This window comes from Sorex fumeus, unplaced genomic scaffold, assembly GCF_029834395.1.
Source record: "Sorex fumeus unplaced genomic scaffold, SorFum_2.1 ptg000010l, whole genome shotgun sequence".
Classification (NCBI taxonomy): domain Eukaryota; kingdom Metazoa; phylum Chordata; class Mammalia; order Eulipotyphla; family Soricidae; genus Sorex; species Sorex fumeus.
The window spans coordinates 31,707,490-31,721,951 of record NW_026606067.1 but is presented as its reverse complement, the minus strand read 5'-3'; the positions used below and the strand labels follow the sequence as shown (position 1 = coordinate 31,721,951).

The 14,462-nt window shown below is 38.7% G+C and overlaps 1 protein-coding gene and 1 pseudogene across 1 annotated transcript in view; both read right to left on the bottom strand.

Moving 5' to 3' along the window:
- LOC130019997 (EGF-like and EMI domain-containing protein 1) overlaps positions 1-14,462 on the bottom strand; it is a 745,638-nt gene that overhangs the window by 250,042 nt on the left and 481,134 nt on the right. The gene's annotated exons all lie outside the window — the stretch shown is intronic.
- LOC130019974 (S-phase kinase-associated protein 1-like) lies at positions 2,519-3,064 on the bottom strand (annotated as a pseudogene).

The following is a 14,462-nucleotide window of genomic DNA, read 5'->3' as shown; positions in this document are numbered from 1 at the left end:
AGGGTCTTGATGAAGAAGTCTGACCATATCGTAGGTGGGCGGCCACACAATATTTTGACATCCGTGGAATCCAGTTGGTAATGGCTCTAGTCCAGCAGTCGTCTCCAAATCTCATTATGTGTCCAGTCCATCTCATTTTCGATGCCTTGGCAAATGAGAGAGCACCCGTGATTCTTGATCTTTGATGGAGGTCGGAACTCCAGATTCTTTCTCTCACTTGAGTGAAGCGTGATGCTCCAAGCATAGCAATTTTGATTCCTCTTTGGGAAATGCAAAGAGCGTTCTTACCCTGTTTTCGTAGGGCCAGTCTCTCAGGCATATGTTAATGCAGGAAGAATGGTGGAGTCAAAGAGATGTGTTCAGAGCCCAAGTTTCTTTGTCCTCTTAGCTATTTCTTTGATGCTCTTGAAGGCATTCCAATCCACTCTCTTCCTCCTATGCAACTTAAGTGCCAGGTCATTTGTCATGTTGACTTCTCAACCTAGGTACACATAACTGTTCCCTTGGGAGCATATGGAACATCAGGAATGAGACCATTTCTCATAATCATTGTCTTCATGAGATTCAGTTGTAGTTTGACCTTTCCATACTCATGGTCGAAGTCAGCCAGCATTTGTGCTGCTTGGCTAATGTTTGGTATTATTAGAACGATGTCATCAGCAAAGTGGAGGTGTAGTTGCCGACCATCTATCTTCACTCCCATTCCTTCCCATTCCAGTTATCGCATGATGTTCTCGAGGGTGGCACTGAGGAGTTTCAGTGAAATGGTATTACCTTGCCAAACCCCTCTCTTGACATGGATGATCACTTCCTTGTAGAATGGTTAGATCCTGGTAGTGAGTCTATAATATAGCTCACAGAGGGTCTTGATGTATTGAGTTTGAATTCCCTGTTTGGCTAGGGCTTCGATGACCACTTCGTCTCAACAGAATCAATGGCCTTCTTTAAATCAATGAACGTTAGACAGAGAGGCACCTTGAACTCCCGAGAAACCTCAGTGAGTTGGTTACTGTGTGGATATGGTCTATCATGCTGAATCCTTTCCGGAACCCATCCAGCTCGCATGGTTGTTCTTCATCTAGTGTTCTGCCAATCCTATTCAGGATAACTCAAGTGAACAGCTTGTGGATGACAGACAAAAGACAGATCGGGTGATAGTTGCCAATGTTGTGAATGTCTCCCTTCTTGTACAGTAGAACACTATTGATTCTTTTCCACTGGGATGGAACCCTGAATTCAGAGAGGTAGTGTGTGAAGAGCCGAGCAAGTGTATTGATGAGTACTGACAGCAGGTTATTCGGGTGTTCACTTTTGACCTTGTCTAGGCCAGGTGCTGTTCTCTTCTTTACTGACAAAATGGTGTGTCAGATTTCGGAAGGGAGAACGTCGGGAATGACATATCCATCCTGAGGAATTTTGTACGAGGGCAGGTGGACGTGGCTATCAAAGAGATCTGAGTAGATATCATGGATAACCTTCTTAATTGCCTTTCTGGAAGATGTGGTAGATCCATCAGGACATTGGAGGGTAGTCATCTTGGTCTTGTAGTTTGAGAAGGACAGGTGGGCATTGTGAAAGCTTTTCCCAGCTTCTGCCGCATCTGCCAGCACTACTGCTCTTTGAGGTCTTCCTTTATTGCCTCTCTGCACTGCTTTGAACTCAGACAGTCTGTCACACTGTTCGTTCCATTCTAGGCCATGGGTCCCGATGTGCAGTTCTTGAGCTGATCTTCTCGGTCCTATCTTGGCATTAAAATCACCAACAATGATCTTGTAGAAGGTATGGTCTTCTTTATTGAACTTCTCCAGCTCCATGTAGAACTTCTCAATTTCTCCTTCACCATAATTGGATGTTGGTGCACAGACAACGAAGATAGAAACTGCCAGCAGTGAGCCACATCTATTCAAGTGTAATCGTCCAATACAGGTTGTTGAGCATTCGAATGAATCAATGTTCGTGGCTAAGTTCATGTTGACAAGGACACCAACTTCTGACACCTCTTTCTCGCATGTTCCGAAGGAACAGTTCTTTTCCAGTGTCGAAAACAGCATGATGTAATTGATGACTTCTCAAAACGGCGTGATATGATTGATGCCTTCTTGTCTCAGTCGGACCAATGATGTCGTACTTGATCTTTCGTGCTTGCACCATCAGGTCCTCGATGGTTGCATCCGATGATAGGGTACATGCATTGAAAGTACAGACAGTCATTTTTTTCCTTCGTTTTGGCAGCCTAGTTTGGCCTTGAGATTTTATCAGCCTCTATTCCTCAGCCTTCTTTTTTCTTTTCTTTTTTTTTTTTTAGAGAGAAGCCACTGTTCTGTTTTATTCAGAGAAAAAAAAAGAAAGGAAAAAAATCCTTTGATTATATGAGAAGAAATTCAAACTTTAGGTCTGGAATCTGTACTCAAACTGCACATGCAAAGAGGATATTATTTGCTAATACAATTGATTTGCTGCTGCGTTTTCTACAGTTTATCTAATATTAACAATTACAAACAGAGCAGTGCGACTAGTATTTGGAACAATCCTTACAGTATTAGAGTGTCAGGCAGAGCATTTCACTTCTCTTCACACCACTGGTTCTCTTTGCATACCTGGGGTTCCTCTTCTTCAGTAAAGGAATTTTTGATATTGAAGGTCTTACGAATCCCCTCAGGTATTTTCCCCTTAATCATATTGACAATAATCTTGCATGTAACATCAAGCAAACCTTTGCTATCTAAGTAGTTTGCAGCCAGAATAAGTTCAAAAAGTGTTCCTTGGTCCACTTTTAGGGATTCTTGGTCCCAAACAGGGATATCACCCCTTTGCCTTTCTTTGTCCTCATTGTCCTCAGGAGGAGTGGGGTTATCCTTGTGGTGGGTACACCACTGAATAACTTTTTTTTAAATATCTCTCCATTAACATTTGGGAGAGGAACTGGGTCATCATCTCCTTCATCATCCATTTGCAAATCTTCCAACATGGTTTTGGTAGTTACAGACTGCTTGGCAATTTCCACATCAACTTCAAATATCTCTCCATCAGAACTCTGCAATGTAATAGAAGGCACAATGTTCGGTTATGAGACAGTGGGCTGGAGGTTGATGAGAACCGAGCTGCATCAGCATACGGAAGAGCAAGGAAGAGAATCAGGCCACTACCTCCTCATCATTCTTAATGCTGCTGTATTGGAGGCTCTTTCAGCATCAGGGGAATGAGGCCCATTGTATTTACTGCTTTTGGCATTTTGAATCATCATGGATAGCTTGCCAGGCTCTGCCTTGCGGGAGGGAGACTCTCGGTATCTTGCCAGGTTCTCCAAGAGGCATAGGGGCTTTTAGGGCGGCCTCTAATCGCCCTCGCAGGTGTTCCCATGGTTCAAACCATATTTGATCCCCATCAAATGCAGTGCTATAATCTTGGAAGATGGGTATTAAGAGTCTTATGATGTGTCCGGAAAGTCTAGAGCGTCGTGGCGGCTGAGTAGTGGAGGTAGTGGAGGTCTGCTAATGAGGTATTTATCTGGTACTGGTAGGGCAGGTCTTCTGGGTGTAATCCTGGATCACTGGAGATTGATGGGAGCAGGCAGGGCAGGGTAGGTGGGGCTTCTGGGTTTAATCCCTGGTTTGCCAGTGATTGGTGGGAGCAGGCAGAGGAACTCTGTTCCTCTGGAGCCTGGAGTCCAAGATCGCAGAGTTACGCATACCTGGTTCTTTGGGGCTTCACTCATGCGTGAGTCTCAGCCCGAACATCCAGAAAGCGGCCTGGAGCATGGCAGAGGCTGGGTAGCGGAGGTAATGGAGGTAGTGGAGGTCTGTTGATGAGGTATTTATCTAATTTATCTATTATATAACTTTGTGTCACTATCACCCCGTTGTTCATTGATTTGTTCCAGTGGGCCCAGTAACATCTCCATTAATCCCTGTCACGTGCTAGGGTAGCCCTATGACATATTGAAGGCTCCTTCAGGATCAGGGGAATAAGAACCATTCATTGTTACTGTTTTTGACATATTGAGTATGCCACAGTTAGCTTGCCAGACTTTGCCCTTTGAGTGAGATACACTCGGTATCTTGCTGGGCTCTCTGAGAGGGGTGGAGGAATTGAACCCGGGTTGGCCGGGCCGGCCGTGCACAAGGCAAATACCCTACCATTGTGCTATCACTCCAACCCAATAAGAATATAGTTTAGAAAATTTTTTTTTCTTTCAACTCACCAAGGAAAGAAATTGACATTAATAAAATAATATTGCCACAGAAACAAATAAATAATGCTTTTTTCTATAGTTATGTCTGTCAAAGATCACTTGGGTAAGTAAACTTTAAAAAATAAGAATGTTAGATGTTGCCTCAGCTGCTGGTCCCACTGCACTGACTCCAGATAAAATCTCACAAGAGATATATGTCAAGCAGCAAAAATGCATGGTAACACTAGTTTCCAACTCCAGCACACCCTCTGGAGGTGGGCAGGCTGAGTACTGGCCCTGCTAAAGGCCCAGCCACTGCACACCCCCCACCACTGCAGCCATGCCAACGGCTCAACTTGACTGTCTCACAGAGACGCCAAACTGTGAATAATTTTAGGTACGCCATTGAACTGGCATGCTGAGAATTCTTGTTTTTCTCTGAGTTGGAGTAGAAGACCTCTCCTGACCCTCCCTGAACTTCTGGAAGCCCTGGAAGCCATGCCCACCTCCCATAGCCATGGTCCTGTCAACTCATTTGCCCAGGCCATAGATCCTGTAGTTTTTGACTAGGGCCACATATGTGGCTACAGAGCACCTCGAAATTCCTCAATACTGAGGAGCACACCAAATTAGATGAGGACATAGCATAGAAACCAATTAAACTAAAAAATATATAAGAATGATGACTCAACTAGCAACAGACTGCATAATAAATTCTTAGACATGAACTTAACAACCCCATAATCAATATAACAATTTTCACATAAAACGCTGAATTTTTAATACTTGAAAAACAAATAAATTTCAAAGCAGTCATATTTATTCTGAATAATACCCAGTTATCTGTTTTGATACCTATTTTTAACTCTCATACAATTAATAAGAATAATTTAGCACTATCCTCCCGTTGTTCATCTATTTGCCTTAGCAGGCACCAGAAATGTCTCCATTGTGAGACTTGTCGTTACTGATTTTGGCATTTTGAATAAGTCACAGGTAGCTTGCCAGGCTTTGCCATGTGGACAGGACACTCTCAGCTTGCCCGGTTCTCCAAGAGGGACAGAGGAATCAAACCTGGATTGGCCACATGCAAGGTAAATACCCTACTTGCTATGCTATGCTATGGCTCCGGCAGAATGATGAGTACAATAAAATAAGAATATATTTCACATTTCCAAATTTTTACTTAAAAATTATCTCCGAAGTTATGGTGTTTCGGATATTTCTTTCTATCCTTAAGCATACACAAAGAAGTAACACTGGCTTGTAGAGAAAAACCTATATATAAGGTAGAGGTACATTTTCAAAATTTACCGAGCTCATTTATGCACCAAATGTATATGGTCTCCCATTTATAAAATACTCTGGGGAAATCAAGAGATAATTGAAATGATAGATGAAGAGATGACTAATGGGCTGTATATCAATGAATCATGTCACATTTATGAAAGGTTCAGGAAGATGATTCCTATTCTTTGTTTATTTCAAAAGTTTAAACTTCAGTCATTTAAGTTACAGGAGGTCTAAAAACTGAATTGAAAAGTAACTACATTTATACATAAAAAGCATATCTGCTTTGATTTTCCTCATTATAGCTTGCATTCTCCACACTATTTTTAGCAAACTTTATCATTATTTTCTTTCTGAATATTTGTATTTACTCTCATTATTCACTTTGTGTGTTGCTTCATACATTTTCTCACCTTGGAATACATTGTCCTACTTCCAATAATTGACAAAGAGAAGGAAAAAATAAGATGCTTAAAAGAAGTTAAGAATCAAAGATTCTTTCGAGTTTATTAAAATAAAAATAAGGAACCAAGAAAGAAATCAAAGGATATGCTTGTCCTCGCTGTCACCACTGGGCTTACTCCAGAATGGGAGCAGAATCCCTCCTTTCTTGTCAAGTCCCAGCATCACTCACATCCAATCTGCACCATATTAATGGGCCAATAGCACAGCTCCTGAATCACAGTGCTGCATGCATGTCTGTGTGACAGACATATCTAGTGAGCAAACTACACACTGCTGACATGTATACTTACTGTCACTAGTGAAGACTGACAAGAGAAGGAAGAGAGCAACCCCCAGCCTAATCTCTCAACATATTCCTGGGGGTTCTAACTACAAAGACAAGAAAACCAATGGGGAACATGCATAGAAGCCCACCAAGTTCAATGAGAAAGCACAATATCACTGGAGACACAAACACCAACAACAAGCCCAGTAAATCCTCCAACAATGACTTTAGTGGCACCATGATGAGGATATTTAATGAGCTGCAAGAAAAAAATAGCATCAGTAGTTATGAAAGCACAAGGAAGTGTAAGAGTCAAAATGGGGTCGGGGGCCAGTGTTGGGGGTGGGTGGAAACTAATGCAATCAGAAATGATAAAAATGAAAAGCATTTTAGGTGATATAAAACAATGAATAGAAACTTGAACAAGAATAACAGCAGTTGATACAACAATCAAGGAACTTCAAGATGAGAAGGAGGAAACCACTAGGAAACACAGAGGGTGGAATATAGTACAAAAAGAAATGGGCAGCTTACCAGGGAACTAGGCGGTGAGTCCAAGAGGAAGAACAACAAAAAAGGTATCAGAGGCCTTGAAGAACAGGAAGGCAAATTTGATGAAGAAACAATACCTAAAGAAATCCTAAGAACTTCCCAGAGTTGATGAATACTGGCACTGAGATCCCAGAGGCCAAGGGACCCCAGGGTAAACATACTGAACCAGAAAAATTCCAAGACATGTTGCACTCAAAATGGCATGAGTCAAAGATAAAGACAGAATATTGGAAGCAGAAAAATCAAAAAAGGAACTTATATACAAAGGGAAGCCTGGAAGATTTATAGCAAATCTATGACATGAGTCAGAAAAGAATAGAGGGATATGGCACAAAAACTCAACAAAATGAACATCTCACCAAGAGTGCTGTATCATTCAGATTTGAAAGAGTTATACAGAGCTTTCTGGACAGACAGGAGCTTAGGGAACTCACAGTCTTGAATCCAGCTTTTCCCAAAGCATTAAAGAGCTCCTTCAACATGTGGCATTGAAAACGACACTCAAAGTGCATATAGTGGCCCTTTACTAGATTCAAAAAGATTTGTTAACTCCTACCTTGCTATGGGATTTTATATATTTTCAATAATGGATTAATATATCAATTATATTGTCTATGTCTGATTAGTGTTTTTATATCAGAGGTTTATATTGCAATTGCTTTATTAATATAGACACACAGTATAATTTTTCTGATATTGAACCATATTCCCTTTTTTAGGATAAAACAGTGTAATAAAATGTTAAAATGATTCATTAATCAATTACATATTTATTTTATTAATTAATTCTCTGATAACTCCCTTTGTCATTCTTTTAAGTTTTTTTTATCAAATAATATGAAATAACCTTGCTATATGCCTGCTAAGGAATCAGTCTAGGGGATGGGATGCAATGTGGGAAATTGGTGAAGAGGACAGTGGTGAGTGGGACTGGTTTTGCAATATTGGATTCCTGAAAAGACTCTATTATGAATGTATTTTGTAAAATAAGGTGCCTTAAAAAAAGTTAAAAGAAAAATATTATATACTAAAATTTAAAATATTTATTTTATAAGATATATTATTTAAAAGAAAGCAATCAAAATCATGAATGGAGCAGCAAGAGCAGGTTGCCTATGGAAGATTTTTGGAGAGAGTCACTGTAACCTCCTCCTTGTCAAACTGCAAGGGAACAAGTTGGGCTGGGAATTGAAAATTTTCTCTCCCCCACCCCAGTGCAGCCTAGCTTTCCAATTATTCGCACAGAGGATGTGCTTCCTGCCTTTATTCTGTAACTCAGAATAATGGCAACATGGGCAGGAGAGTGTGGGCACCCCACTCCTCCCCCTGGCAGATAGTGACTAAAGCATCACTTAATAAATATCTCCTGAGTACACTACACCACTCAAAAAATTGAATATTGCAAGTTTTCTTGAGATCATTTATTTCTAGAGAACGATTTAAATTGGCCACAGATCTATTGGAATCTAATGGTGCTCAGAAACTCTGCTCGTAAAGGCGACAGAATTAGATGACAATAAAAAGACCAACTAAGATGATACATATTAAAATAAATACGTAAAGCCAAATTATTTAACTATGTAGTCAAAGAGTTTAAGAAATGACAAAGGCTTCTTCTTAGTGTACATGAGAGTTTCTGTACATTGAATGAATATGTGTTTAACATTTTCATTTGACAATTTAGATTAGTCTTTCTGAAAGTACTTTTTACACTGAATCACCTGAACATATTTTAAAACACTGAAGGCAAGTGACATAGAGATATATGATGGGCAGTGCACTGCATTTAGCTGACTGGGGCTCCATCATTGGCACTCCATATGGTCCCCCAATACTTGCAGTCGTCATCCCTGAGTACAGTGCAAGGAGTAAACCCTTGCATGACTACAGATGGGTGTGATCCAAGAACAAAAACAAAAACAAGGAAATACTGAAGTCTAGATGCCACTTTAGAGATTATTGTAAAGTCCATCATCAAGGTTGTGATCTAGTCATTAATATGATAGTAGGAACACCAAGAAAGACAACGGGATTTTTTAAATAAAGTTTTTGCATCATACCTAGACATGCTTATGGAAGACTTCTGGCTCTGTGTACAGGAACCCCTACAGGCAAGCTTGAGGAAGGACATGGGATGTTGGGGATCACACCTCAGTCAGCTGCACTCAGGGCAAACACAGTACTACCATGGTACTATCACTCTGACCCTGACATTAGGAATTGTAAAGGCTTCCCAGGTGATTCAAATTAGAAATACATTTTGAGAAGCTCAGATTTATATTGGTGCCCATGATGAGTCATGTTCAGGTTTCTTAGCCCTTGAACTGAGAAACATGACCAATGAAGGTCAGTGCGAAGAATATAACCTGAGACTCAAAAGGAAGGAAAGGCAGGAGATGTATAGGAAATGTCTTAAAAGTTCAGATTCCAAGAGCTAAATGAATCTTCAGAATCTGAATGCTTGGATGCAAATTTCCTAAATAGCTACCCTCAAAGAATGTTAGTTCCTGATATTCACACTGATTGTTTCAATACTGATCTATTTTAATATTGACAGGATAGCAATCTATACCCTGGAATGTTAGAGCACTTCTTCCCCTCTTTTAGATGTGCCCACCCCTCTCAGGACTCTACACTTCTCTTCAACTACAGATAATAAATTACTAAACTCTGGCAGCATAAATCTTCAAGGACCAGGCACTCTGGAATCTGCTTCACATTTGTGAATTCCTGTGCCACAAAGATTAAGACATCTTTAAACATCACCTTTGCATATACATGTTTAAAGTAAAACCTAACTTAACAAAATAGGAGACTAACACCCAAAAATAGCTGAGATAAGTACCAGGAGGTTGACTTCATAACTTGGAAGCCAGCTGCACATGCTAAGGGAAAAGGCAGCTCAGATAGAGAAGGAAGCACCAAATAAAGGGTGTTGGAAGGATCCTCCTAAGATGGGAGAAGCATGCTGAAAGTAGACTATAGACCAAACATGACTGTCACTCAATGCATCCTTTGCAAACCACAGCACCCAAAAGGAGAAAGAGAACAAAAGGGAATGCCCTGCCACAGAGGCAGGGTGGGATGGATACTGGGATCTGTGGTGGTGGAGAATGGGCACTGATGGAGGGATGGGTACTTGATCACTGTATAACTGAAACCCAAGCACAAAAAATTTGTTAAGTCTACGAACTTAACAAATGGTATTTTGGTATTTGAAATTATGGTATTTCACTAATTAAAATTTATTTAAAAAATAAAGTAAAAACTATCAACATTAATGATTTTCTTATTCTATGGTTCCCCAAATTGCCCTTTATTTCATAGAGGGCACCCCATCATCACCATGCACACAAAATGTATATTTGTATTGTTAATAAAGGAAACATTAATATCATTGTTTGGTACTAAAATTAAAGGTTCAACTTTAGTTAAATCTAGTTGCCCCCAATTCTAGTAGCCCTTTGTGAGATGGGTACAGCATGAAATAAAGGAAATAGAGATGTGACTTTAAAGTGATGAAACTAAGAAAACTGAAAAAAAAACTAAAAAAGGGGGCTGGAGAGATAGCAGAGTGGGTAGGGCATTTGCCTTGCATGTGGCTGACCTGGGTTTGATTCTCAGCATCCCATATGGTCCCCTGAGCACTGCCAGGAGTGATTCCTGAGTGCAAAGTCGGGGGTAACCCCTGAGCATCCCCATGACATGAAAAGCCGAAAAAAAAAAGTGATGAAACTGATTTTCCCCATGTATCTTGTGGAATTTTCCTGACAACTTTTTAGTCATGCATTGTATTAGTACAAAGGCAAAGCTAGCTCTCTTAGCATCTTAGCAGGGAAAGTTCTTATGTGGTCCAAATAAACTATGCATTCTCCTCCTCACATTCACAAGTGATAATCCTTTACATAGAATAATATAGGGCAAACATAGAATACTGTCAAAGTCTCACTGACCACCAAACCAACTAATGACAAAATAACAATGCTATATATTCTAGACAATTTTTATGAGGATAAAATTTCCTAGGGCAACCAAGTGATTATACTGAGTGGCTTGGTTTTATTCGCCACCCAAACTCCTTAGATAAGGCCAAGAGGTATTTAAGAACATAGTGAAGGTGACCACAAATGAATTTTGTATGGATGTTTCAAGATAGCCACTTACTGCAGAGTTTTAATTGTCAGAATTTCCATTTTTTCATTTCTTACAAAAAATTAAAAATTAATGGCTTGATGTTTTTGTGATCTACTGAGAGGATTTGAGCACCTCCTAAATTTTATCACTAAGCTTTGTTTCATACAGCAAATAAAATTTGAAAATGAGTGTAGAATGCCATATGCATGTTGGTAATACAGTGTAAATTCTGTCTTGTGAACTTTTAAAAATCATTCTAATCCATAAAGAATTTTTACTCATGACTATACTGCATTGTGTTTAAAATTATAAGCAACATTATAGAAAAGGAGCTATCTATGAATTGAGTTTATTTCTGTATCTTCACTATCATTAGAAATAACTCTGCTAACTTACTATAATACTTGTGTATGTTCATGATTCTGACTCCTCAGTATTGCAGAAAAGAGTCAGTGATAACTACTTTCAATTTAGTTTTGTATAGGAATAATTACATAGATAGTTTGTTCTGGAAACCATGATAATGTTTATAATAGTCTCTTCTCTGAGAGGTATTCAATGTACCATATATAATATGCATTAGAAATAAATGTCACAATATTTTGCTTTTCTAAAAAAAAGATATCTTGTGAGACCGGCTTCCAAGCTGTGGAGCAATCCTCCTGTTCCTAATCTCTACTATCCTTGGGTGTTAGCCTCCCATTCTGTTACTTTATATTTTACAAATGAGTGCAGTCCTTCTATGTCTGCCCCTCTCTTTCTGACTCATTTTACGTAGCATGATACTCTCCATGTCAATCCACTTATATGCAAATTTCATGACTTCATCTTTTCTAACAGCTGAATAATATTCTATTGTTTTGATGTACCAAAGTTTCTTTAACCAGTCATCTGTTATTGGGCACTAGGGTTATTTCCAATTTTGGCTATTGTAAACAGTGTTGCAATAAACAAATGCAGTGTCATTTCTACTATACATTTTTGCATCTACGGGATATATTCTCAGAAGGGGTATTGCTGGGTCAAATGGGAGCTGAATTCCTAATTTTTTGAGAAATGTCCATACTGTTTTCCAAAAGGGCTGAAACAATCAGCATTCCCACCAGCAGTGGAGAGTCCTCTTCTCCCCACATCCATGCCAACACCAGTTCCTTTTGTTCTTTTGGATGTGGGCCAGTCTCTGTGGTGTGAGATGGTATCTCATTGTTGATTTGATCTGCATCTCCCTGATGATTAGTGATGAAGAGCATTTTTTTTATGTGCCTTTTGGTCATTCGGATTTCTTCTTTGAGAAAATTTTTGTTCATTTCATTGTCCCATTTTCTGATGGGATTGGATGTTTTCTTCTTGTAGAGTTCAACCAGTGCCTTGTATATCCTTGGTATTATCCCCTTATCAGACATGCTGGGGTAAAAGGCATCTCAGATAAAGAAGGGACCAACAAGTAAAGGATGCTTAGAGGGCTCACTTGGGATGGGAGATGAGCGATGAAAGTAGACTATAGACTGAACATGATGAACACTTAATACCTGTATTGCAAACCATAACAACCAAAAGGAGAGAGAGAGAGTAAAAGGGAATGTGCCTGTCACGGGGGGGGGGGGGGGAGGGATACTGGGAATATTGGTGATAGAGAATGGGCACTGGTGGAGGGATGGGCACTCAATTATTGTATAACTAAAATGTAAGCACAAAAGTTTGTAAGTCTGTAATTGTACCTCACATTGATTTATTAAAAAATTTAAAAAATATATCTGTATTTTAAATTTTAAGGTTAAATTAATGCTTTGAACCAAAGAGAGTTGTATTCGAACCATAGAGGACCACAAAACAAGAGAGTGGCAATAAATTATGCTTAATATAATTAGAAATCGTTAAAATAATTTAAATCTTTAGATAAATTTAAATTAATAAATATTTAGAGTCTCACTTCACACAACTTTTCATAAACAGATTTGGGAGAATTAGAGTTAAATATTTTTATATGAACTATTAAAGGACTGAAATGAGATATTCATCAAATCACTGAAGGAGGGAATTTTTTGTAATTCATTGCAAACTAGAGAAATCACAAAGAGTGGGAGGGTGGGAAAGGTGAGGGTATTCTGGGGATATTGGTGGTGGGGAATGTGCACTGGTGGAGTAGGGTATTTGATCATTGTGTGATTGTATCTCAAACATGAAAGCTTGTAACTTATCTCATGGTGAAATTTTGAGACTATGATTTATATCTCTTATCTTATTATATTACTCATTAGTTTTAGTTAAATATACCATACAGCAAAGAATAATTATGAAAACATCTATATTTAAATTTTGTCTTATTACATTTTAAGCACTTCATAATTGCTCTATTTAACCCTGGGATTAGTTCTAATACTGTGAATGTTCCTTAGGGAAGGATAGGAAAGTTGTTTTACAACATATATTTTTCTGATTCTTCAATAAACAAATACCTTTTATAATTTGCTAAAAAGCAAGTGATTTTTAGAAAAGATTTTGGAATATTTGGAAGATGGATTTCATTTTCAAATGCTCTCACTACCCTTGTATTTGTTTTACTCATCTGCAATTACATAGAATTTTAAAAGCATGCATATAAAGTCCAGATACACAAATTGATGTATTCTGAGATCAATGGTAGATTTACCAGACTTCATAGTCATGTAAGAGGGTTGCTAGAAATCTAGATTGAATTTGATAGCATATCAAGTGCTTGATAAGAAGCATTGGGAGGGCTTGAAAGTGGGAACTGAATTAGTTCAAACCAATGAATTTGACAGTGCCCTCTCCTCTGTTGCTCCTTGAAAGGATACCTTACATTCCCTACCCTCTCCCTTAGTGCCTTTAATTCCTGATTGTTATTTTTATCCACTTTGTACTCTTCTCTATTCTGTGTAACTTTTGGTAAATCTGAAGTGTCAATAAGTCGTTCCTTTCATATAACAAGAACATTTTAACACAGATCTTCTGGGAATAACACACAAAGTAAGAAGGAAAAGAAATTTTTATGTGTCACCTTCAATGGATTTAAGGTAAAATTCTTTATTTTAAAGTTTATTGAATCACCATGAGATAGTAACAAGTATTCATGTTTGGCTTGCAATCAAACAATGATCAAACATCCATCTCTCCACCAGTGCACATTCCCACCACCAATATTCCAGTATACCACCCCTACCCCACCCTTCCCCTGCCTCCATGGCAGACAATATTCCCCATACTCTCTCTCTCTCAAGTTTTGGGCATTATGGTTTGCAATACAGACACTGAGAGGTCATCATGTTTATTCCATTATCTACTTTCAGCACACATCTCCCATCGCGACCGATTCCTCTAGTCATCAATTTCTTATTGATCTTAAGGTGAAATTCTTAACAGAATCTAATACTATTTTAGTCTCAGTAGTAAAATTTACTGTTTAATAAGTTCTTCATTAGTACAGGATATGATAAATGATAGTGAATGCATGTTTGACATTCCACCCTAATTCTAAAAGAAGACAATTATTTCAGATACTTGAAGGGAAATAACTTGCAATACCCATTAACATGTACCATACATTTGTTAATAACAGGATTAATG